The following is a 10,098-nucleotide window of genomic DNA, read 5'->3' as shown; positions in this document are numbered from 1 at the left end:
GTTCATGCTTTAAGGACATCCAGCATTCACTAGTCATACATACAAACAAAATGGTGAAATGAATGTAGGGATTAAATACATAATAGTACACTACACATTTTATACCAGTTAGATACCTGCCTAATTGTATACTCACATTTATTTTCTCACATTAATAGACAAATATTACATGTATACACATATAGATTCACATTTAAGACATTTGATTGGAGCAGTGCATAATGTTTGGAGGGTTTAGAGAATTTATTTATCCTTATATTGTGTTGACTAGCAGGAGCTGATGAAAACAAATGCCCCCTATGTGTTATATCTGAAAAAGCTTTGCCATCTGTCACAATACTCCAGGTATTTCTCTTTTGCTTTAACAACCAACCATTTAAGAAATCTGTCACCAAATAGAACATATTGTAGGTAAATAGTAGAACAAAGGATTTGTAAGGTCTAGTTCATCTTACAGAAAATGTTTGCTAATTAACTGTTGCCTAACTCTGCTTTACCAGGGGTTATTGATGTTGTTAGTCCCTCGAGAAAGGAAGTGCATTGAGGATCCAGAGGCATTTCAGCTTGGGGCACATTCCCAATATAAGGATCCCTTCAGTATCACTTGGGATCACAAATCATGTGTTTATCAGGTGTCACAGTTTAATGACTGCTCATTACCAGAAACATCTTAAGATTATTATAAACATATAGGCCTAAGGAAGTATACTTAATGTCCTAGGAGCACAAAACCCGCCTGATTCCTGCCATGTGAGTACCAGTTTTCATTTGAACATCATCCCAATCAACTTGAGAGTAATTGAGATGCCTTTTTAAATTATTGTTTTAACAGATATGCTATAGATAAAAACTGATAGTCATGCAATGTTTTACTTCTTTATTTATTTGTATCTAACAATACTGATTGTACTGATTTTCATCTGTTCTTGCTAAAACACATTTTAGTAACACTTCACCAAGGCCCCTCATAAGTGTAGAGGTTACTGTGTGTATGGGATTATTGTAGTTTAACAACTCTGAAAGTTAATGTAGAGAATAAAGTGTTTCTGTGTCTCAGCAATATGGTCTGGAAAGTCACTGAGAAATTCCCTGGTGGGTAACACTTCATTATGTTTCATTACCCTAATCTATCAAATTGAAGATTCTCTGGTATGGGAGGAGAATGAATTAAAAAATGCCTAAATCAAAATATTTTAGAAGCACTTATTATCTGACATAAAATCGAAGTAGCAAACAGCCTGATGTAAACTGACACTTTCATGTAAAGAAAGAAACCATTGTCTGACAGTACTGATCTTTTGAAAACAGCAGGCCGTGCTAAAAAAATATAAATAACCAGAATCCATAAACAATGAATACCTGTAGACATTGTTTAAATTGTATAATAGTCATTCAGAGTAAATAAGAAACTTCTTCTAAAGATAAATAGGCTGAATCCCTGAAAATATGTCTTGAAAATGAAATTGCTCCATTCTGCAAAACAATAACTCATAAAGCTCTTTACTTCTTATCAGATACAGAAGAATGCCTTACATTACAAAGGATATGAAAGAGTGCCTTGTCCTTCCCGAAGAAGCTCTATGTGGCACACATAATATGTGTAATAAACATTTTGAGAATGTTTAAAGTATTTTTTCTTTCCATAACAATTAAAATAAAACAGAAATCACTATTATACCCAGCAAATACAAAAATAAGACAAATAATCTTCATAGATAAATTTATGTTATGTTCCTATGTTCCATTTTTCAGCCCCCTAATAATTTAGAAACCTTAAAATTGATGGTAACGATAATGATTTATATTGACAAATATTTCCAGGAAATGCCCCAGTGATTTTTCCCAGAAATGCTATCTGGATTGCACAGTTGTTCCTCCCATTGTAGATGGAGTCCTCCCAAAACTAACAAATAAACAGCATGTTCCCATTATTACAACACCCCCACACAGTAAACTGTGCCACATCTGTTGACATTTTTAAATACTTTGCTAAAGAGTTAATGTGGACACCTTTGTGAGCCTAACAGGGTCTTCAGACAGAAGCTTATAGTTGTTCTGTCTGCTAATCAGAGTTTGACATTTTGAAAATTAGATGGGGAAAAAACAAAACGTTACTCTGAACTGAGCTGAAAAATAAAGTGATTCTCCCTTTGGAACATCGAACCTTTAAGATCTCTTGGGCTTTGTTTCCACTAGAGAGGGCCTTATAGCTGAAGAGTGCTCTGAAACATTTTCTGTTTGTGTCAGTGCTTTTAATTAGTACTACAGGAAGCCTGTCTTAGGTAATGCCGGACTGGCATTTAGTTTCATTTTTTAAATGATTCAGAGTTACATGAATAGCCAGAGGACCTTCACCATCTCTCCACTCTTCAATGAAAATGGCATAGATCCACTTTAAGTGTTACTGTTACACAGCAGTGTCAAGCCAAATTCATTATTTAGGTTTCACTGACTAGTCAATTATATAAAGTATATTACCCTGCAGAACAGAGTTGCAACAAATTTGCTGTGTGTTGTTGGAAATCTTAGCAACATTAACCCATATTTCCCCCTTCTACATCCCAACCATTTATTTTTAATGCTGTCATGTTGACTGTAGCACCATAAATATTATTATTATTATTATTATTATTATTATTATTATTATTATTATTATTATTATTATTATTATTAATATTAATAATAATAATAATAATAATAATAATAATAATAATAATAATAAATAATTACAATTACATTATAATTTCCCCATCAGTATCACGTTCCTTCCCCAATAGATGCTGTAATTCAAGCCAGCACCTGTCAAGTGCTTTGATTGGCCAATGCTTCAACCAACCAGGGCCCAAGTTCACCAAAGTTCACAAAAGCATAACAAACCACGGCAAGCAGCCCAGCCCAGGAGACAACACACAGCCAGTCCAGTGCACCACACACCATTAGTTACATTATTGTATTCCCAGGAGTCGGCAAAAGATACAGGCAGATGGATCCTCTTTAACTCTGCTTTATCCTTCTCCATATCAGCAGAGTCCTAATTATGGGCCTTAATAAAAAGCAAGCTAACTTCTACATCATTCTTTTACTCCTTACCAAGCTTTGGCAAAACACATTTGAGCCTCGCAAAATACAGATTTAGATGTTTGAGCTTTTACTTTCTTAAAGGGCCAAAGTGCATATTAGTTTCCTTTAAATTATTTAAAGGTCAGGCGAAACCTTTTGGTATAGATTTTGTTATGTTTCTGTGGTTATTGTTGCCTAGGGTACTGCATTCTTCATTTTTCTTGTATGCACAATTCATGCCAGACATATACACAGTTTTCTCCAAAACTAAAAAAAACAACATATATTTAATAACCGTTACCAAATTTGGGGTCATACCAACCTATAAATAACCAAACAGTAACCATTTAAATGTTTTGTGTTTGATGGAAACTGGAAATGAACATGATTCGATTTTGGGCCAATTCGACCTATGAACAAACTGCATCAATTTAGACATTTTGCATTTGCTGATTTTGGAGTGAATGTATCTTTGTATTGCTCATATTCTTTCTATTTTACCATAACTGATAGCGCAATGAGTGATAGAAAACTGTGACCTTTGCCTACTGATGGAAATATCCCAGAGCAATCACGAAGGATGGAGAGCGTAGGCACTGCTTCATAATGTTTAGTTGATCACATTCTTATAGTGGTCAGTGCAAATTCATTTTACAAAAACAAACCTATTCACTTTTCACTTGATTACATTTTATTTTGTTTCTGGTGGTTGGCTGAGCTGTCAGTTCAGTTTTTTTGACACTCATGTACAACTAATCAAAGTGTGAGTATGATTAAAAGAAAGAAAGAAAAAAGAAATTGTCATCTGACTGATTTCACAGAATGTCAAACAGAATTATCACATTGCTCTTCTGCCTTTAGGTTGGTTAAAAATGTGTGAACTTGTTGGTGTGGTTCATAGTGAAGGATTTCCTGGATACAATATTATTAGAACATTTTACCCAAATATATATACTGTATGGTAAGTTTTGGGATAGTGAATGCCATTATATACAATACTAATTATAAAGTAATAATAACTGGAATATTATTGTATGGCCAAGCCTTTCATGGTAATTAAGCAACAATATAAATTTAGCAAAGGCTTAAAGCTTAAACCGACGTGGCAACCCTAATATAGATCGTTATATATAAAATGACATCTAAAATATATTTTGACATAAATTCTGCAATAAACGTTTCAGAAAATATATCCTATAATGCAATTATTTCAAAATATATGAAATGCTGGGTTTTTTAAGTTCATATGAAAACGAGAGGTCAGCATGGATAACCTGGAGCCCAGTTACATCTCAGGTTTTACATTTCCAAAGACCTAATTTGTATTTATGCCACATCCACATGCACTTGTTTGAATAGCTCAGCTCGGTAATCGGCAAGTCAAGTCTGGTTTGAGAGATGAGGGAAATCCACCAATTTGAATGCCCTCAAAGCCACTTGCATTGAAGAGCAAGGAAACATTTCGTAACATAGATGCCGTTCGAAGCAGAGAGAGATATATTCATATTTGAACTAGTCCTAGCTGACCCTGGACTGCCTGGGGCATGCTTATATGAGACCCCTGGGGCTCATGTGTTGAACTCTGTCTTGGACTATGCACATAGTTGTTGCTAGGGAGTGTTGGATTTTTGCTGTTTGGGGGATTATGCTTGTGTTGATGTAAATAATTGGTACTTTAATTGGTCCCTCAAGTAGTCTGCCAGCTCTGTGTGTCTGGTTGGTGTTTGTAGTGTTTATGTATGGCCACCATGGCAACATGTATTTGTTTGCATCGTGGGAAGGGATCTACCATGCCACTGTAGTAAGCAGGGGGGGGGTTCTCACTAAGTCTTTGCTAACCATGGTTATTCAGTTCCTACACAAATTAGTTTGGGAAAAAAATCTAACAAAAAACTTTTACACTATTATTCCAATTGTTTAAGATCTTAAGGAAACAAAGTAAGTTACAGTTTTCTAAGTTACCCTGTTTCCAATTTCACACTTAAATGCCATAAATAAACAAGTCTATTGTTGACAATAATAACTAATCAATATGAGCATTACACAGTCCGTTATAAAGTTCTGTTTATTTTACATGGCAGTACATGGCCTTTATACCAAAAATATGCCATTAAAATAACTGTACTTAGCTGAAGCAAGAGGAGCTAAAGCTACATCTAAATAAATAAAATAACAATGCATATAAGTCCCTGTATTTGAACAGATATTGCTAGATAGATCAGATTTCAGCTTTACAGAATATAGTGATAATGTCTGAAAGCTGTGCTGGTTCAAAGCTATTGAACACGAGTGAAAAGACACTACATGTTCCCTTTTGTTTGCCTGCATTGTTTTTGAGTGATTTTCCCAAGTAAGCCAACAGAATCTGTAATGAAATATCAGGAAAATTATAAGTAGGGTTGCTATGAACCCCCAAAGGAGTCTAAATTTATTTGCTGTAATGGATGTAGAGAGAACAATCTGTTAACACCTACAGGATGAATGACCCAATTTTGTTCACTGAAGGTGATTGTGTTGTTTTTTTAGCTGGTGCTGTTGTGGTACTTTGTCAAATACACTTTACACCACAGCCATAGAGAGAATGCAGTTCAACTTAAGTAATTTAGTGTTTACCTAAAACATTAAAAATTACTCTGATCTGGAAATGAAAATGTACTACAGACACTGATCATGATAAAGTCATGTCTAAAATAGAATAGCAGACATTTTAATTGATCTAGGAAAGTTGTACAACCTGTGTCTCAGTCTGTCTAATCAATTGTGTTTACCTGCACATACATCTTTAGATTATTTAGTTTGAAATGGAAATATGGCAGCAGTTACATGCAGGTAAATAAGTAATGATAGCGGCGGTGCTGTCATGACATACTTAAGGTGGTTTTGACTGGTCTGGTTATAGTTGCAAATAGTTTTGTTTGAATACATATTAATGGCACAACAAAACATAAATTTCCAAAGCAGGAATTGTTAAATTAATACAGTATCAAAACATTACTGTCATAACTGTGACAGCATGTAAACACCGCCAAGGTTTCCTTTGTCAAATTATTGCTATGAAATGTGTACATATTCATTTACTGTCAGCTTATACATAAAGGCTTATTTTGTATGTTTAAAAAATTAATTAAAACTCAATTTCAATCCTTCTAGATTCTGAAACTTCAATATAGATGATTTTTTATTCTGTGGCCTATTATAATGAGTCATTTCTAAAGAGATTTCAAATGATTCTCATCTTGAAAATGTATTCTTGAAATGATGCCTGAATGAGTGATTGATCGGTGGAGCTATGTCATCAAATGAAATGTCTGCAGAACTATTGCTATTAAAGTCTGACTGCTTTGACTGTGCCACCAGTTAACAGAACATAATCTAAAGGAGATTTCTGACCTTCAATTCAGCTGAAGCTTAAAAATGTGCAGATTCAGGGAAATAAATGATTGCTTCCACAGTAAAGAACTAAGGACGTGCGTCTACCTTTTTCTGTTGGCTTTGCTTGAAATGATGTTCTTTATTGAGCAGGTTCCAAAACATTCAGTATTCATTCCTAGTACTTGATACAAAGAATTTTGGGAAATACGTGCCAATAGGCATTTTTATGATAGAGATATTGAAATGACAAATCTTCATATTCTCATACTTCAAGAGATTTCTACTCGAATCCTTGGTGATTTCAAAAATGCATTTTCTAGATTGTTTTATATGGTATGAATGATGCCCAGGTTATGTGCTACTACTCAGAAGATTGCTGTTAAAACTTATGACATGGGTATTAAGATTAATTAATGATTTATCAGATGTGAAGTGACTTACATGGTTTACAAGAATATGATATAATCAATATAGAATACTTAAAAAATACTGTGGATACATGGAGATAAAGAGAAATGCTGGATCACAATGAATGAAGAGCACAAGGGTGAAAAAATTAATACTCAGAAAGCAAAAAGTGTGTGATCTGCCAGGTCCACAGACTCAGTCTGAACAGATGGGTTTTATGGAGGCGGTGGAAGGTGATAAAAGTTGGTGCAGTCCTGATGTTCATGGGCAGCTGGTTCCACCCCTGGGAAGCAAGAGAGATAAAAGGACTGAGCCTGGGCAGTAGAACACCTATTGGATGAAAGGCATGACTAGTTGATATGTGGAGCAGGATTGGATAGCACAGGAAGGAGAGTAGTAGAGAGAGAGGAAGGTCCAGATTAATAGGTTTGGGAGCCACTAGGGATGGGAGGCCAACAGAGCATTAGAAGTAGAGGAGTCGCATGAGTGAAGTGAGGAAAACAATGCGAGCTGCAGAGTCCTCAATGAGTATAAGAGGTCTGAACACCAGGCAGAGCTGGGAGGCCAACCAGAAGTTACAATAGTCAAGGCTTGACTGAACTAGAATCGGGACCAGAAGCTGGGTAGAGTTTGCCAGGGAAGATACATGTTTAAAGTAACAAAGGGTACAATCCAGTATAATGCGAAATGTAGACAGTACCCAACAACACAGTTAATCAGATCCCAAATATATTTATTATTACAACATGCAGAAAGTTCAATGTTTGGGTCTACATAAGATACTGGCTGGGATGAACTCAAACCTTTGTCCCGTCCATGTACAGAAAACATTAAACCTGTACTCAGTGGCAGCATTATTTTTTGTAAAAGGCTCCTTTCCTCTAGTCATGAATGTAACTGCTGTGAGGTACAGTTTTTTCATTTGCTATCAGTGGGTGGTTCGAAGTTTAGATTTAATCTGGCGCCCTATCGGGATCCTTGTGAATTTCTTGTGTAGATCAAAATGTTTAACTGCTGGTAAAAAAAGCTGTTAACAGCTTTCCAGATAATAAAATGTGAAACTTGTTGCAAAATTAAATGTTCTTATTATCTCAGGGACCCAGCGGCTACAAACTGCATACCTTCATTACTCTTCTGTACTGAAATCACAGATCTTAAAACCTCAGTTAGGGTATACATTGTTACAGATTGTGACAGATGAACTGTACAACTGCAGGGCCTTTCGTCTTTTGTGTTTAATTTCTAATTGAGCTCTCAATGCATCACCTGAACTTGGTATTTACATGGATGGCCCAATGCAACTTTGTTTGCTATGGTTTAAACAGCTAATGATTTATAGCACATTAACCCTGTAGCACTGAAGCAGCACAGAACAGTATCGTGACTCTTGGCTTCAGTATGTTAGGTCGTGAAAATGTAATATAAATGTATATACTGTCCTTTCTCATTAACAATAAACTTGGCTTTCCTTTCTATTCAGCAAACAGTAATGTTTAAAAGCACACTTCTAGGTATCAGATTAATCTCTTTTAAAACCTAAAATGTGATTTTAATCTCCATCATTTCCTTTTGAGATAATATTTGTTCCAATCCACTCACAAGCTGGAGTCAATTAAATGAAAGCTTTGCATAGCATGAGGCGAGATCATGCTCTATGCTGTATGTCTCAGTTTACCCAAAAGAATAAGACTATTACATAATATGCAGTTTTAAGTACCTAAGACAATAAGATAACTGAAACTTCATAAGCTAAGGAAAAGTGGGACCCATTACTCCTGCAGTTCAAGTGAGCTCGAATGTATTGCTTTGACTGTATTCATTAGTCACACAAAGCAGCTTCTTTCAGGTCTAGTTATTCTCCTCGTCAGAAATAGCAATTATCATTAGTAATGTAAATGTACTTGAAAGACAACATTTACAAATGTCTAGAAATCCTTGCAAAGATTTGGATTACATTTTAAGCATTACAAATGAAGGCCTTGAAAATCAAGAACTCGGCTGAGAAATATCGCTCATAAATCCATGGTAAAACAATTTCATGAAGTTGTTCTTTATTAAAGAGAGTCCAGACCTCCAAAATGTAACAGGGAAACTATTTGAAATTATATTTGAAAGTATGTATTGCAGCATGCAGTATGTATTGTCTACTTTCTCTGATCTCTGTAACTCAATTTGGTGGAAATGGTTTTGTTCTAGACTCGAGATAGGCTATCTGAACTGGCGGTTCAGTTTGGCAGTCTGTTCTTAGTGACTCTGTAGCCTCATATATTTGAAAGTACAATTTACTGCTACAGTCCAGGAGTCTCAGTTGACCTGAATTTAACTCATAACCTTAAGTGACCCTTTGAACATTTCACCTCTGTTTGATACACATCAGCTGACTGCTCCTGCACAATCAATGGTATTGCTTTCCAGTAGTTTGCAATTTAGTTTTCAGATGTCTGTTATAGCCTGGGTTATGTTCATTTAAACCTACACGTGCTGTCAGTGGTTGTGGTGCCGAAACACCTGATATGAGCTTCTGTTTGACATCTGACGCACCATACTTGATCTCTCAGAGCATGATACAGTATGTGCCTCTTGTCTCTTGTGATGTTTCTCAGGTCTATCTGATCTTTAACATTTTAAATTAAGTATTACCTTTCACAGTGGCAGTGCTGTTTGCCGTTGCCTAGCCTTAAAGCATATACTCAAAGATAAAAGCTGTATTTTAATAGGATGTTCTCCAATTACACATATCTATTTTGAAGCACAATTATAGTTTATGCATATGACAAAAAATATACATGCATGTGGTTCACTTTTTGAATCACCTTTTTAAAATTAAAATATGAAAAGCACATAAGTATGAAGCTTTGGTCAATCAGGAAACAAAAGGCTGCAGACCTGACAGAATAATCTGTGTGTGTAAGAAGCTAAGAATTAGAATACAACACACTTGTCAGTTATAGTGAAGGACAGTTTTATGAAATATACAAAGTGTGTGTGGAAAGAGAAACCAACAAAAAAGCAACCTGTTTCAAAGGGCAAGACACAATGAGACAGCTGTGAATTTAAGATTTAAGAGGCATGTATGCCCTTTTGCTTTATGATATTGTTGATAAGAGAGAAAGAGAGCCCACTCCACATTTATATGTGCAAACATATGCATTCATGCAATGTGATATTATAACGTCAAATCTTTTCATACTCATTTTTTACAGATTGTTAAGAACATATGATGACCTGTAACATGTATTATCTCTATGAGGTGCTACG

The sequence above is a fragment of the Amia ocellicauda genome, chromosome 1, assembly GCF_036373705.1.
Source record: "Amia ocellicauda isolate fAmiCal2 chromosome 1, fAmiCal2.hap1, whole genome shotgun sequence".
NCBI lineage: Eukaryota > Metazoa > Chordata > Actinopteri > Amiiformes > Amiidae > Amia > Amia ocellicauda.
The sequence above is the reverse complement of the archived record's forward strand: the minus strand, read 5'-3'. Positions refer to the sequence as shown.